At 38.7% G+C, this 12339-nt stretch overlaps 20 non-coding genes across 20 annotated transcripts; 10 read left to right on the top strand and 10 right to left on the bottom strand.

The window, feature by feature from the left end:
- The first annotated feature begins 347 nt into the window (after window positions 1-347).
- On the top strand, window positions 348-421 carry TRNAT-AGU (transfer RNA threonine (anticodon AGU)). Its single transcript has one exon. It is a non-coding gene; the product is annotated as a tRNA-Thr (tRNA).
- Window positions 422-1017: 596 nt separating this feature from the next.
- Window positions 1018-1099, bottom strand: TRNAS-GCU (transfer RNA serine (anticodon GCU)). The gene has a single exon. It is a non-coding gene; the product is annotated as a tRNA-Ser (tRNA).
- Window positions 1100-1546: 447 nt separating this feature from the next.
- TRNAT-AGU (transfer RNA threonine (anticodon AGU)) lies at window positions 1547-1620 on the top strand. The gene has a single exon. It is a non-coding gene; the product is annotated as a tRNA-Thr (tRNA).
- Window positions 1621-2217: 597 nt separating this feature from the next.
- TRNAS-GCU (transfer RNA serine (anticodon GCU)) lies at window positions 2218-2299 on the bottom strand. The gene has a single exon. It is a non-coding gene; the product is annotated as a tRNA-Ser (tRNA).
- Window positions 2300-2746: 447 nt separating this feature from the next.
- Window positions 2747-2820, top strand: TRNAT-AGU (transfer RNA threonine (anticodon AGU)). The gene has a single exon. It is a non-coding gene; the product is annotated as a tRNA-Thr (tRNA).
- Window positions 2821-3416: 596 nt separating this feature from the next.
- On the bottom strand, window positions 3417-3498 carry TRNAS-GCU (transfer RNA serine (anticodon GCU)). The gene has a single exon. It is a non-coding gene; the product is annotated as a tRNA-Ser (tRNA).
- Window positions 3499-3945: 447 nt separating this feature from the next.
- TRNAT-AGU (transfer RNA threonine (anticodon AGU)) lies at window positions 3946-4019 on the top strand. Its single transcript has one exon. It is a non-coding gene; the product is annotated as a tRNA-Thr (tRNA).
- Window positions 4020-4623: 604 nt separating this feature from the next.
- TRNAS-GCU (transfer RNA serine (anticodon GCU)) lies at window positions 4624-4705 on the bottom strand. The gene has a single exon. It is a non-coding gene; the product is annotated as a tRNA-Ser (tRNA).
- A 447-nt stretch (window positions 4706-5152) lies between these two features.
- On the top strand, window positions 5153-5226 carry TRNAT-AGU (transfer RNA threonine (anticodon AGU)). Its single transcript has one exon. It is a non-coding gene; the product is annotated as a tRNA-Thr (tRNA).
- Window positions 5227-5831: 605 nt separating this feature from the next.
- TRNAS-GCU (transfer RNA serine (anticodon GCU)) lies at window positions 5832-5913 on the bottom strand. The gene has a single exon. It is a non-coding gene; the product is annotated as a tRNA-Ser (tRNA).
- Window positions 5914-6360: 447 nt separating this feature from the next.
- On the top strand, window positions 6361-6434 carry TRNAT-AGU (transfer RNA threonine (anticodon AGU)). Its single transcript has one exon. It is a non-coding gene; the product is annotated as a tRNA-Thr (tRNA).
- Window positions 6435-7030: 596 nt separating this feature from the next.
- TRNAS-GCU (transfer RNA serine (anticodon GCU)) lies at window positions 7031-7112 on the bottom strand. The gene has a single exon. It is a non-coding gene; the product is annotated as a tRNA-Ser (tRNA).
- A 447-nt stretch (window positions 7113-7559) lies between these two features.
- Window positions 7560-7633, top strand: TRNAT-AGU (transfer RNA threonine (anticodon AGU)). Its single transcript has one exon. It is a non-coding gene; the product is annotated as a tRNA-Thr (tRNA).
- A 596-nt stretch (window positions 7634-8229) lies between these two features.
- TRNAS-GCU (transfer RNA serine (anticodon GCU)) lies at window positions 8230-8311 on the bottom strand. The gene has a single exon. It is a non-coding gene; the product is annotated as a tRNA-Ser (tRNA).
- Window positions 8312-8758: 447 nt separating this feature from the next.
- On the top strand, window positions 8759-8832 carry TRNAT-AGU (transfer RNA threonine (anticodon AGU)). Its single transcript has one exon. It is a non-coding gene; the product is annotated as a tRNA-Thr (tRNA).
- A 596-nt stretch (window positions 8833-9428) lies between these two features.
- TRNAS-GCU (transfer RNA serine (anticodon GCU)) lies at window positions 9429-9510 on the bottom strand. The gene has a single exon. It is a non-coding gene; the product is annotated as a tRNA-Ser (tRNA).
- Window positions 9511-9957: 447 nt separating this feature from the next.
- On the top strand, window positions 9958-10031 carry TRNAT-AGU (transfer RNA threonine (anticodon AGU)). Its single transcript has one exon. It is a non-coding gene; the product is annotated as a tRNA-Thr (tRNA).
- A 596-nt stretch (window positions 10032-10627) lies between these two features.
- TRNAS-GCU (transfer RNA serine (anticodon GCU)) lies at window positions 10628-10709 on the bottom strand. Its single transcript has one exon. It is a non-coding gene; the product is annotated as a tRNA-Ser (tRNA).
- Window positions 10710-11156: 447 nt separating this feature from the next.
- On the top strand, window positions 11157-11230 carry TRNAT-AGU (transfer RNA threonine (anticodon AGU)). The gene has a single exon. It is a non-coding gene; the product is annotated as a tRNA-Thr (tRNA).
- A 596-nt stretch (window positions 11231-11826) lies between these two features.
- Window positions 11827-11908, bottom strand: TRNAS-GCU (transfer RNA serine (anticodon GCU)). Its single transcript has one exon. It is a non-coding gene; the product is annotated as a tRNA-Ser (tRNA).
- Between the last annotated feature and the right edge of the window lie 431 nt (window positions 11909-12339).

Raw genomic sequence — 12339 nt, 5'->3', positions numbered from 1 at the left:
CTTATATTATCTCCTACAGTGTCTATTTTTTAAAGTTAGATTGGGGCAAACTCTGTAGGAAATAAACCAGTGCTCAGGGTTTTAATACCAACTTTTCAATCATTCCTAATTTTTCCTCCTTTGGCCCTGCCGTGGAATTCCTTCAATCCGCCTATTTTGTGTCATAACTTGGAAGAAAAATAAGTCCCAAATTAAAGCTGGACTTCATGACTGAGAATTACATCCTGTTCCTCGTTTCTGTGTGCATGGAATGAAACTCAACTCAATGTTGTCTTGCTAAGTTAACCACTTGAAAGTTTTGATTGGTGCTGACATCTTCCCTAGATTTCATAGGCTTTCCAGCTTGTGGTGCTGTGGCTTAGTTGGTTAAAGCGCCTGTCTAGTAAACAGGAGATCCTGAGTTCGAATCTCAGCAGTGCCTTGTTTTCATCATCTGAAAAACAAACTTCCTATCTTAAAAATGGGAATTTCACTTGCGTAAAACCTCAAATTTACCTTGGCTGCGTCTCTACTGATAGTGCAATTGTGAGATTAAGAATTTCTTCTGTATAGGGGCCAAAAAGGAAGGAAGATGGCATCAAACATAAAACCAGTGGATTTTGTCTTTAGCTTAGTTGGTCAAAGCGCCTGTTTAGTAAACAGAAAATCTTGATTTCGAATGTCAGCAGTGCTTTTCTTTCTTCACCTCAGTTTGGGCCATTTTAGCCAAAAAAAGAGGACTTTTGTTCTTGTATGACATTAAACCTGTCTTTACCACAGTCCTAACATAGTGCAGTTGAGAGAAAAAAATCTCTGCTGTCGAAGTGCTTAAAAAGGAATTAGATGATATAATTTTCTTTAGAGAATAAAGGATGCATCAAGCATTAAAAGATAAAACCAGTGGAATTACACTTCTGACTCTGCAAAGTTTGATAGCAGCTTTCTTAAAAAGGAAGATAAACTTTCAAGCTTGAAGTATCTACCGCTTGGGCTAGAAAAGAAATCAAAACAATACAACGTGTAACAAGCAGATTAAACCGACGAGGATGGGATTCGAACCCATGCATGCAGAGCACAATGGATTAGCAGTCCATCGCCTTAACCACTCGGCCACCTCGTCTACATGCCGCTCATGCGCTAAGGAGATAAGATGTAATGATTATTTTTACCAGTCAGTGTGCTTTCTCTGAAGATTTTATGTCAGCTTTTGTCAGAGTGGCCTTATATTATCTCCTACAGTGTCTATTTTTTAAAGTTAGATTGGGGCAAACTCTGTAGGAAATAAACCAGTGCTCAGGGTTTTAATACCAACTTTTCAATCATTCCTAATTTTTCCTCCTTTGGCCCTGCCGTGGAATTCCTTCAATCCGCCTATTTTGTGTCATAACTTGGAAGAAAAATAAGTCCCAAATTAAAGCTGGACTTCATGACTGAGAATTACATCCTGTTCCTCGTTTCTGTGTGCATGGAATGAAACTCAACTCAATGTTGTCTTGCTAAGTTAACCACTTGAAAGTTTTGATTGGTGCTGACATCTTCCCTAGATTTCATAGGCTTTCCAGCTTGTGGTGCTGTGGCTTAGTTGGTTAAAGCGCCTGTCTAGTAAACAGGAGATCCTGAGTTCGAATCTCAGCAGTGCCTTGTTTTCATCATCTGAAAAACAAACTTCCTATCTTAAAAATGGGAATTTCACTTGCGTAAAACCTCAAATTTACCTTGGCTGCGTCTCTACTGATAGTGCAATTGTGAGATTAAGAATTTCTTCTGTATAGGGGCCAAAAAGGAAGGAAGATGGCATCAAACATAAAACCAGTGGATTTTGTCTTTAGCTTAGTTGGTCAAAGCGCCTGTTTAGTAAACAGAAAATCTTGATTTCGAATGTCAGCAGTGCTTTTCTTTCTTCACCTCAGTTTGGGCCATTTTAGCCAAAAAAAAGAGGACTTTTGTTCTTGTATGACATTAAACCTGTCTTTACCACAGTCCTAACATAGTGCAGTTGAGAGAAAAAAATCTCTGCTGTCGAAGTGCTTAAAAAGGAATTAGATGATATAATTTTCTTTAGAGAATAAAGGATGCATCAAGCATTAAAAGATAAAACCAGTGGAATTACACTTCTGACTCTGCAAAGTTTGATAGCAGCTTTCTTAAAAAGGAAGATAAACTTTCAAGCTTGAAGTATCTACCGCTTGGGCTAGAAAAGAAATCAAAACAATACAACGTGTAACAAGCAGATTAAACCGACGAGGATGGGATTCGAACCCATGCATGCAGAGCACAATGGATTAGCAGTCCATCGCCTTAACCACTCGGCCACCTCGTCTACATGCCGCTCATGCGCTAAGGAGATAAGATGTAATGATTATTTTTACCAGTCAGTGTGCTTTCTCTGAAGATTTTATGTCAGCTTTTGTCAGAGTGGCCTTATATTATCTCCTACAGTGTCTATTTTTTAAAGTTAGATTGGGGCAAACTCTGTAGGAAATAAACCAGTGCTCAGGGTTTTAATACCAACTTTTCAATCATTCCTAATTTTTCCTCCTTTGGCCCTGCCGTGGAATTCCTTCAATCCGCCTATTTTGTGTCATAACTTGGAAGAAAAATAAGTCCCAAATTAAAGCTGGACTTCATGACTGAGAATTACATCCTGTTCCTCGTTTCTGTGTGCATGGAATGAAACTCAACTCAATGTTGTCTTGCTAAGTTAACCACTTGAAAGTTTTGATTGGTGCTGACATCTTCCCTAGATTTCATAGGCTTTCCAGCTTGTGGTGCTGTGGCTTAGTTGGTTAAAGCGCCTGTCTAGTAAACAGGAGATCCTGAGTTCGAATCTCAGCAGTGCCTTGTTTTCATCATCTGAAAAACAAACTTCCTATCTTAAAAATGGGAATTTCACTTGCGTAAAACCTCAAATTTACCTTGGCTGCGTCTCTACTGATAGTGCAATTGTGAGATTAAGAATTTCTTCTGTATAGGGGCCAAAAAGGAAGGAAGATGGCATCAAACATAAAACCAGTGGATTTTGTCTTTAGCTTAGTTGGTCAAAGCGCCTGTTTAGTAAACAGAAAATCTTGATTTCGAATGTCAGCAGTGCTTTTCTTTCTTCACCTCAGTTTGGGCCATTTTAGCCAAAAAAAGAGGACTTTTGTTCTTGTATGACATTAAACCTGTCTTTACCACAGTCCTAACATAGTGCAGTTGAGAGAAAAAAATCTCTGCTGTCGAAGTGCTTAAAAAGGAATTAGATGATATAATTTTCTTTAGAGAATAAAGGATGCATCAAGCATTAAAAGATAAAACCAGTGGAATTACACTTCTGACTCTGCAAAGTTTGATAGCAGCTTTCTTAAAAAGGAAGATAAACTTTCAAGCTTGAAGTATCTACCGCTTGGGCTAGAAAAGAAATCAAAACAATACAACGTGTAACAAGCAGATTAAACCGACGAGGATGGGATACGAACCCATGCATGCAGAGCACAATGGATTAGCAGTCCATCGCCTTAACCACTCGGCCACCTCGTCTACATGCCGCTCATGCGCTAAGGAGATAAGATGTAATGATTATTTTTACCAGTCAGTGTGCTTTCTCTGAAGATTTTATGTCAGCTTTTGTCAGAGTGGCCTTATATTATCTCCTACAGTGTCTATTTTTTAAAGTTAGATTGGGGCAAACTCTGTAGGAAATAAACCAGTGCTCAGGGTTTTAATACCAACTTTTCAATCATTCCTAATTTTTCCTCCTTTGGCCCTGCCGTGGAATTCCTTCAATCCGCCTATTTTGTGTCATAACTTGGAAGAAAAATAAGTCCCAAATTAAAGCTGGACTTCATGACTGAGAATTACATCCTGTTCCTCGTTTCTGTGTGCATGGAATGAAACTCAACTCAATGTTGTCTTGCTAAGTTAACCACTTGAAAGTTTTGATTGGTGCTGACATCTTCCCTAGATTTCATAGGCTTTCCAGCTTGTGGTGCTGTGGCTTAGTTGGTTAAAGCGCCTGTCTAGTAAACAGGAGATCCTGAGTTCGAATCTCAGCAGTGCCTTGTTTTCATCATCTGAAAAACAAACTTCCTATCTTAAAAATGGGAATTTCACTTGCGTAAAACCTCAAATTTACCTTGGCTGCGTCTCTACTGATAGTGCAATTGTGAGATTAAGAATTTCTTCTGTATAGGGGCCAAAAAGGAAGGAAGATGGCATCAAGCATAACAACATAAAACCAGTGGATTTTGTCTTTAGCTTAGTTGGTCAAAGCGCCTGTTTAGTAAACAGAAAATCTTGATTTCGAATGTCAGCAGTGCTTTTCTTTCTTCACCTCAGTTTGGGCCATTTTAGCCAAAAAAAGAGGACTTTTGTTCTTGTATGACATTAAACCTGTCTTTACCACAGTCCTAACATAGTGCAGTTGAGAGAAAAAAATCTCTGCTGTCGAAGTGCTTAAAAAGGAATTAGATGATATAATTTTCTTTAGAGAATAAAGGATGCATCAAGCATTAAAAGATAAAACCAGTGGAATTACACTTCTGACTCTGCAAAGTTTGATAGCAGCTTTCTTAAAAAGGAAGATAAACTTTCAAGCTTGAAGTATCTACCGCTTGGGCTAGAAAAGAAATCAAAACAATACAACGTGTAACAAGCAGATTAAACCAACGAGGATGGGATTCGAACCCATGCATGCAGAGCACAATGGATTAGCAGTCCATCGCCTTAACCACTCGGCCACCTCGTCTACATGCCGCTCATGCGCTAAGGAGATAAGATGTAATGATTATTTTTACCAGTCAGTGTGCTTTCTCTGAAGATTTTATGTCAGCTTTTGTCAGAGTGGCCTTATATTATCTCCTACAGTGTCTATTTTTTAAAGTTAGATTGGGGCAAACTCTGTAGGAAATAAACCAGTGCTCAGGGTTTTAATACCAACTTTTCAATCATTCCTAATTTTTCCTCCTTTGGCCCTGCCGTGGAATTCCTTCAATCCGCCTATTTTGTGTCATAACTTGGAAGAAAAATAAGTCCCAAATTAAAGCTGGACTTCATGACTGAGAATTACATCCTGTTCCTCGTTTCTGTGTGCATGGAATGAAACTCAACTCAATGTTGTCTTGCTAAGTTAACCACTTGAAAGTTTTGATTGGTGCTGACATCTTCCCTAGATTTCATAGGCTTTCCAGCTTGTGGTGCTGTGGCTTAGTTGGTTAAAGCGCCTGTCTAGTAAACAGGAGATCCTGAGTTCGAATCTCAGCAGTGCCTTGTTTTCATCATCTGAAAAACAAACTTCCTATCTTAAAAATGGGAATTTCACTTGCGTAAAACCTCAAATTTACCTTGGCTGCGTCTCTACTGATAGTGCAATTGTGAGATTAAGAATTTCTTCTGTATAGGGGCCAAAAAGGAAGGAAGATGGCATCAAGCATAACAACATAAAACCAGTGGATTTTGTCCTTTAGCTTAGTTGGTCAAAGCGCCTGTTTAGTAAACAGAAAATCTTGATTTCGAATGTCAGCAGTGCTTTTCTTTCTTCACCTCAGTTTGGGCCATTTTAGCCAAAGAAAGAGGACTTTTGTTCTTGTATGACATTAAACCTGTCTTTACCACAGTCCTAACATAGTGCAGTTGAGAGAAAAAAATCTCTGCTGTCGAAGTGCTTAAAAAGGAATTAGATGATATAATTTTCTTTAGAGAATAAAGGATGCATCAAGCATTAAAAGATAAAACCAGTGGAATTACACTTCTGACTCTGCAAAGTTTGATAGCAGCTTTCTTAAAAAGGAAGATAAACTTTCAAGCTTGAAGTATCTACCGCTTGGGCTAGAAAAGAAATCAAAACAATACAACGTGTAACAAGCAGATTAAACCGACGAGGATGGGATTCGAACCCATGCATGCAGAGCACAATGGATTAGCAGTCCATCGCCTTAACCACTCGGCCACCTCGTCTACATGGCGCTCATGCGCTAAGGAGATAAGATGTAATGATTATTTTTACCAGTCAGTGTGCTTTCTCTGAAGATTTTATGTCAGCTTTTGTCAGAGTGGCCTTATATTATCTCCTACAGTGTCTATTTTTTAAAGTTAGATTGGGGCAAACTCTGTAGGAAATAAACCAGTGCTCAGGGTTTTAATACCAACTTTTCAATCATTCCTAATTTTTCCTCCATTGGCCCTGCCGTGGAATTCCTTCAATCCGCCTATTTTGTGTCATAACTTGGAAGAAAAATAAGTCCCAAATTAAAGCTGGACTTCATGACTGAGAATTACATCCTGTTCCTCGTTTCTGTGTGCATGGAATGAAACTCAACTCAATGTTGTCTTGCTAAGTTAACCACTTGAAAGTTTTGATTGGTGCTGACATCTTCCCTAGATTTCATAGGCTTTCCAGCTTGTGGTGCTGTGGCTTACTTGGTTAAAGCGCCTGTCTAGTAAACAGGAGATCCTGAGTTCGAATCTCAGCAGTGCCTTGTTTTCATCATCTGAAAAACAAACTTCCTATCTCAAAAATGGGAATTTCACTTGCGTAAAACCTCAAATTTACCTTGGCTGCGTCTCTACTGATAGTGCAATTGTGAGATTAAGAATTTCTTCTGTATAGGGGCCAAAAAGGAAGGAAGATGGCATCAAACATAAAACCAGTGGATTTTGTCTTTAGCTTAGTTGGTCAAAGCGCCTGTTTAGTAAACAGAAAATCTTGATTTCGAATGTCAGCAGTGCTTTTCTTTCTTCACCTCAGTTTGGGCCATTTTAGCCAAAAAAAGAGGACTTTTGTTCTTGTATGACATTAAACCTGTCTTTACCACAGTCCTAACATAGTGCAGTTGAGAGAAAAAAATCTCTGCTGTCGAAGTGCTTAAAAAGGAATTAGATGATATAATTTTCTTTAGAGAATAAAGGATGCATCAAGCATTAAAAGATAAAACCAGTGGAATTACACTTCTGACTCTGCAAAGTTTGATAGCAGCTTTCTTAAAAAGGAAGATAAACTTTCAAGCTTGAAGTATCTACCGCTTGGGCTAGAAAAGAAATCAAAACAATACAACGTGTAACAAGCAGATTAAACCAACGAGGATGGGATTCGAACCCATGCATGCAGAGCACAATGGATTAGCAGTCCATCGCCTTAACCACTCGGCCACCTCGTCTACATGCCGCTCATGCGCTAAGGAGATAAGATGTAATGATTATTTTTACCAGTCAGTGTGCTTTCTCTGAAGATTTTATGTCAGCTTTTGTCAGAGTGGCCTTATATTATCTCCTACAGTGTCTATTTTTTAAAGTTAGATTGGGGCAAACTCTGTAGGAAATAAACCAGTGCTCAGGGTTTTAATACCAACTTTTCAATCATTCCTAATTTTTCCTCCTTTGGCCCTGCCGTGGAATTCCTTCAATCCGCCTATTTTGTGTCATAACTTGGAAGAAAAATAAGTCCCAAATTAAAGCTGGACTTCATGACTGAGAATTACATCCTGTTCCTCGTTTCTGTGTGCATGGAATGAAACTCAACTCAATGTTGTCTTGCTAAGTTAACCACTTGAAAGTTTTGATTGGTGCTGACATCTTCCCTAGATTTCATAGGCTTTCCAGCTTGTGGTGCTGTGGCTTAGTTGGTTAAAGCGCCTGTCTAGTAAACAGGAGATCCTGAGTTCGAATCTCAGCAGTGCCTTGTTTTCATCATCTGAAAAACAAACTTCCTATCTTAAAAATGGGAATTTCACTTGCGTAAAACCTCAAATTTACCTTGGCTGCGTCTCTACTGATAGTGCAATTGTGAGATTAAGAATTTCTTCTGTATAGGGGCCAAAAAGGAAGGAAGATGGCATCAAACATAAAACCAGTGGATTTTGTCTTTAGCTTAGTTGGTCAAAGCGCCTGTTTAGTAAACAGAAAATCTTGATTTCGAATGTCAGCAGTGCTTTTCTTTCTTCACCTCAGTTTGGGCCATTTTAGCCAAAAAAAGAGGACTTTTGTTCTTGTATGACATTAAACCTGTCTTTACCACAGTCCTAACATAGTGCAGTTGAGAGAAAAAAATCTCTGCTGTCGAAGTGCTTAAAAAGGAATTAGATGATATAATTTTCTTTAGAGAATAAAGGATGCATCAAGCATTAAAAGATAAAACCAGTGGAATTACACTTCTGACTCTGCAAAGTTTGATAGCAGCTTTCTTAAAAAGGAAGATAAACTTTCAAGCTTGAAGTATCTACCGCTTGGGCTAGAAAAGAAATCAAAACAATACAACGTGTAACAAGCAGATTAAACCAACGAGGATGGGATTCGAACCCATGCATGCAGAGCACAATGGATTAGCAGTCCATCGCCTTAACCACTCGGCCACCTCGTCTACATGCCGCTCATGCGCTAAGGAGATAAGATGTAATGATTATTTTTACCAGTCAGTGTGCTTTCTCTGAAGATTTTATGTCAGCTTTTGTCAGAGTGGCCTTATATTATCTCCTACAGTGTCTATTTTTTAAAGTTAGATTGGGGCAAACTCTGTAGGAAATAAACCAGTGCTCAGGGTTTTAATACCAACTTTTCAATCATTCCTAATTTTTCCTCCTTTGGCCCTGCCGTGGAATTCCTTCAATCCGCCTATTTTGTGTCATAACTTGGAAGAAAAATAAGTCCCAAATTAAAGCTGGACTTCATGACTGAGAATTACATCCTGTTCCTCGTTTCTGTGTGCATGGAATGAAACTCAACTCAATGTTGTCTTGCTAAGTTAACCACTTGAAAGTTTTGATTGGTGCTGACATCTTCCCTAGATTTCATAGGCTTTCCAGCTTGTGGTGCTGTGGCTTAGTTGGTTAAAGCGCCTGTCTAGTAAACAGGAGATCCTGAGTTCGAATCTCAGCAGTGCCTTGTTTTCATCATCTGAAAAACAAACTTCCTATCTTAAAAATGGGAATTTCACTTGCGTAAAACCTCAAATTTACCTTGGCTGCGTCTCTACTGATAGTGCAATTGTGAGATTAAGAATTTCTTCTGTATAGGGGCCAAAAAGGAAGGAAGATGGCATCAAACATAAAACCAGTGGATTTTGTCTTTAGCTTAGTTGGTCAAAGCGCCTGTTTAGTAAACAGAAAATCTTGATTTCGAATGTCAGCAGTGCTTTTCTTTCTTCACCTCAGTTTGGGCCATTTTAGCCAAAAAAAGAGGACTTTTGTTCTTGTATGACATTAAACCTGTCTTTACCACAGTCCTAACATAGTGCAGTTGAGAGAAAAAAATCTCTGCTGTCGAAGTGCTTAAAAAGGAATTAGATGATATAATTTTCTTTAGAGAATAAAGGATGCATCAAGCATTAAAAGATAAAACCAGTGGAATTACACTTCTGACTCTGCAAAGTTTGATAGCAGCTTTCTTAAAAAGGAAGATAAACTTTCAAGCTTGAAGTATCTACCGCTTGGGCTAGAAAAGAAATCAAAACAATACAACGTGTAACAAGCAGATTAAACCGACGAGGATGGGATTCGAACCCATGCATGCAGAGCACAATGGATTAGCAGTCCATCGCCTTAACCACTCGGCCACCTCGTCTACATGCCGCTCATGCGCTAAGGAGATAAGATGTAATGATTATTTTTACCAGTCAGTGTGCTTTCTCTGAAGATTTTATGTCAGCTTTTGTCAGAGTGGCCTTATATTATCTCCTACAGTGTCTATTTTTTAAAGTTAGATTGGGGCAAACTCTGTAGGAAATAAACCAGTGCTCAGGGTTTTAATACCAACTTTTCAATCATTCCTAATTTTTCCTCCTTTGGCCCTGCCGTGGAATTCCTTCAATCCGCCTATTTTGTGTCATAACTTGGAAGAAAAATAAGTCCCAAATTAAAGCTGGACTTCATGACTGAGAATTACATCCTGTTCCTCGTTTCTGTGTGCATGGAATGAAACTCAACTCAATGTTGTCTTGCTAAGTTAACCACTTGAAAGTTTTGATTGGTGCTGACATCTTCCCTAGATTTCATAGGCTTTCCAGCTTGTGGTGCTGTGGCTTAGTTGGTTAAAGCGCCTGTCTAGTAAACAGGAGATCCTGAGTTCGAATCTCAGCAGTGCCTTGTTTTCATCATCTGAAAAACAAACTTCCTATCTTAAAAATGGGAATTTCACTTGCGTAAAACCTCAAATTTACCTTGGCTGCGTCTCTACTGATAGTGCAATTGTGAGATTAAGAATTTCTTCTGTATAGGGGCCAAAAAGGAAGGAAGATGGCATCAAACATAAAACCAGTGGATTTTGTCTTTAGCTTAGTTGGTCAAAGCGCCTGTTTAGTAAACAGAAAATCTTGATTTCGAATGTCAGCAGTGCTTTTCTTTCTTCACCTCAGTTTGGGCCATTTTAGCCAAAAAAAGAGGACTTTTGTTCTTGTATGACATTAAACCTGTCTTTACCACAGTCCTAACATAGTGCAGTTGAGAGAAAAAAATCTCTGCTGTCGAAGTGCTTAAAAAGGAATTAGATGATATAATTTTCTTTAGAGAATAAAGGATGCATCAAGCATTAAAAGATAAAACCAGTGGAATTACACTTCTGACTCTGCAAAGTTTGATAGCAGCTTTCTTAAAAAGGAAGATAAACTTTCAAGCTTGAAGTATCTACCGCTTGGGCTAGAAAAGAAATCAAAACAATACAACGTGTAACAAGCAGATTAAACCGACGAGGATGGGATTCGAACCCATGCATGCAGAGCACAATGGATTAGCAGTCCATCGCCTTAACCACTCGGCCACCTCGTCTACATGCCGCTCATGCGCTAAGGAGATAAGATGTAATGATTATTTTTACCAGTCAGTGTGCTTTCTCTGAAGATTTTATGTCAGCTTTTGTCAGAGTGGCCTTATATTATCTCCTACAGTGTCTATTTTTTAAAGTTAGATTGGGGCAAACTCTGTAGGAAATAAACCAGTGCTCAGGGTTTTAATACCAACTTTTCAATCATTCCTAATTTTTCCTCCTTTGGCCCTGCCGTGGAATTCCTTCAATCCGCCTATTTTGTGTCATAACTTGGAAGAAAAATAAGTCCCAAATTAAAGCTGGACTTCATGACTGAGAATTACATCCTGTTCCTCGTTTCTGTGTGCATGGAATGAAACTCAACTCAATGTTGTCTTGCTAAGTTAACCACTTGAAAGTTTTGATTGGTGCTGACATCTTCCCTAGATTTCATAGGCTTTCCAGCTTGTGGTGCTGTGGCTTAGTTGGTTAAAGCGCCTGTCTAGTAAACAGGAGATCCTGAGTTCGAATCTCAGCAGTGCCTTGTTTTCATCATCTGAAAAACAAACTTCCTATCTTAAAAATGGGAATTTCACTTGCGTAAAACCTCAAATTTACCTTGGCTGCGTCTCTACTGATAGTGCAATTGTGAGATTAAGAATTTCTTCTGTATAGGGGCCAAAAAGGAAGGAAGATGGCATCAAACATAAAACCAGTGGATTTTGTCTTTAGCTTAGTTGGTCAAAGCGCCTGTTTAGTAAACAGAAAATCTTGATTTCGAATGTCAGCAGTGCTTTTCTTTCTTCACCTCAGTTTGGGCCATTTTAGCCAAAAAAAGAGGACTTTTGTTCTTGTATGACATTAAACCTGTCTTTACCACAGTCCTAACATAGTGCAGTTGAGAGAAAAAAATCTCTGCTGTCGAAGTGCTTAAAAAGGAATTAGATGATATAATTTTCTTTAGAGAATAAAGGATGCATCAAGCATTAAAAGATAAAACCAGTGGAATTACACTTCTGACTCTGCAAAGTTTGATAGCAGCTTTCTTAAAAAGGAAGATAAACTTTCAAGCTTGAAGTATCTACCGCTTGGGCTAGAAAATAAATCAAAACAATACAACGTGTAACAAGCAGATTAAACCGACGAGGATGGGATTCAAACCCATGCATGCAGAGCACAATGGATTAGCAGTCCATCGCCTTAACCACTCGGCCACCTCGTCTACATGGCGCTCATGCGCTAAGGAGATAAGATGTAATGATTATTTTTACCAGTCAGTGTGCTTTCTCTGAAGATTTTATGTCAGCTTTTGTCAGAGTGGCCTTATATTATCTCCTACAGTGTCTATTTTTTAAAGTTAGAATGGGGCAAACTCTGTAAGAAATAAACCAGTGCTCAGGGTTTTAATACCAACTTTTCAATCATTCCTAATTTTTCCTCCTTTGGCCCTGCCGTGGAATTCCTTCAATCCGCCTATTTTGTGTCATAACTTGGAAGAAAAATAAGTCCCAAATTAAAGCTGGACTTCATGACTGAGAATTACATCCTGTTCCTCGTTTCTGTGTGCATGGAATGAAACTCAACTCAATGTTGTCTTGCTAAGTTAACCACTTGAAAGTTTTGATTGGTGCTGACATCTTCCCTAGATTTCAT

Source organism: Ranitomeya variabilis, chromosome 7 (assembly GCF_051348905.1).
Source record: "Ranitomeya variabilis isolate aRanVar5 chromosome 7, aRanVar5.hap1, whole genome shotgun sequence".
NCBI classification, from domain to species: domain Eukaryota; kingdom Metazoa; phylum Chordata; class Amphibia; order Anura; family Dendrobatidae; genus Ranitomeya; species Ranitomeya variabilis.
This window is presented reverse-complemented; position numbering and strand designations above follow the sequence as displayed.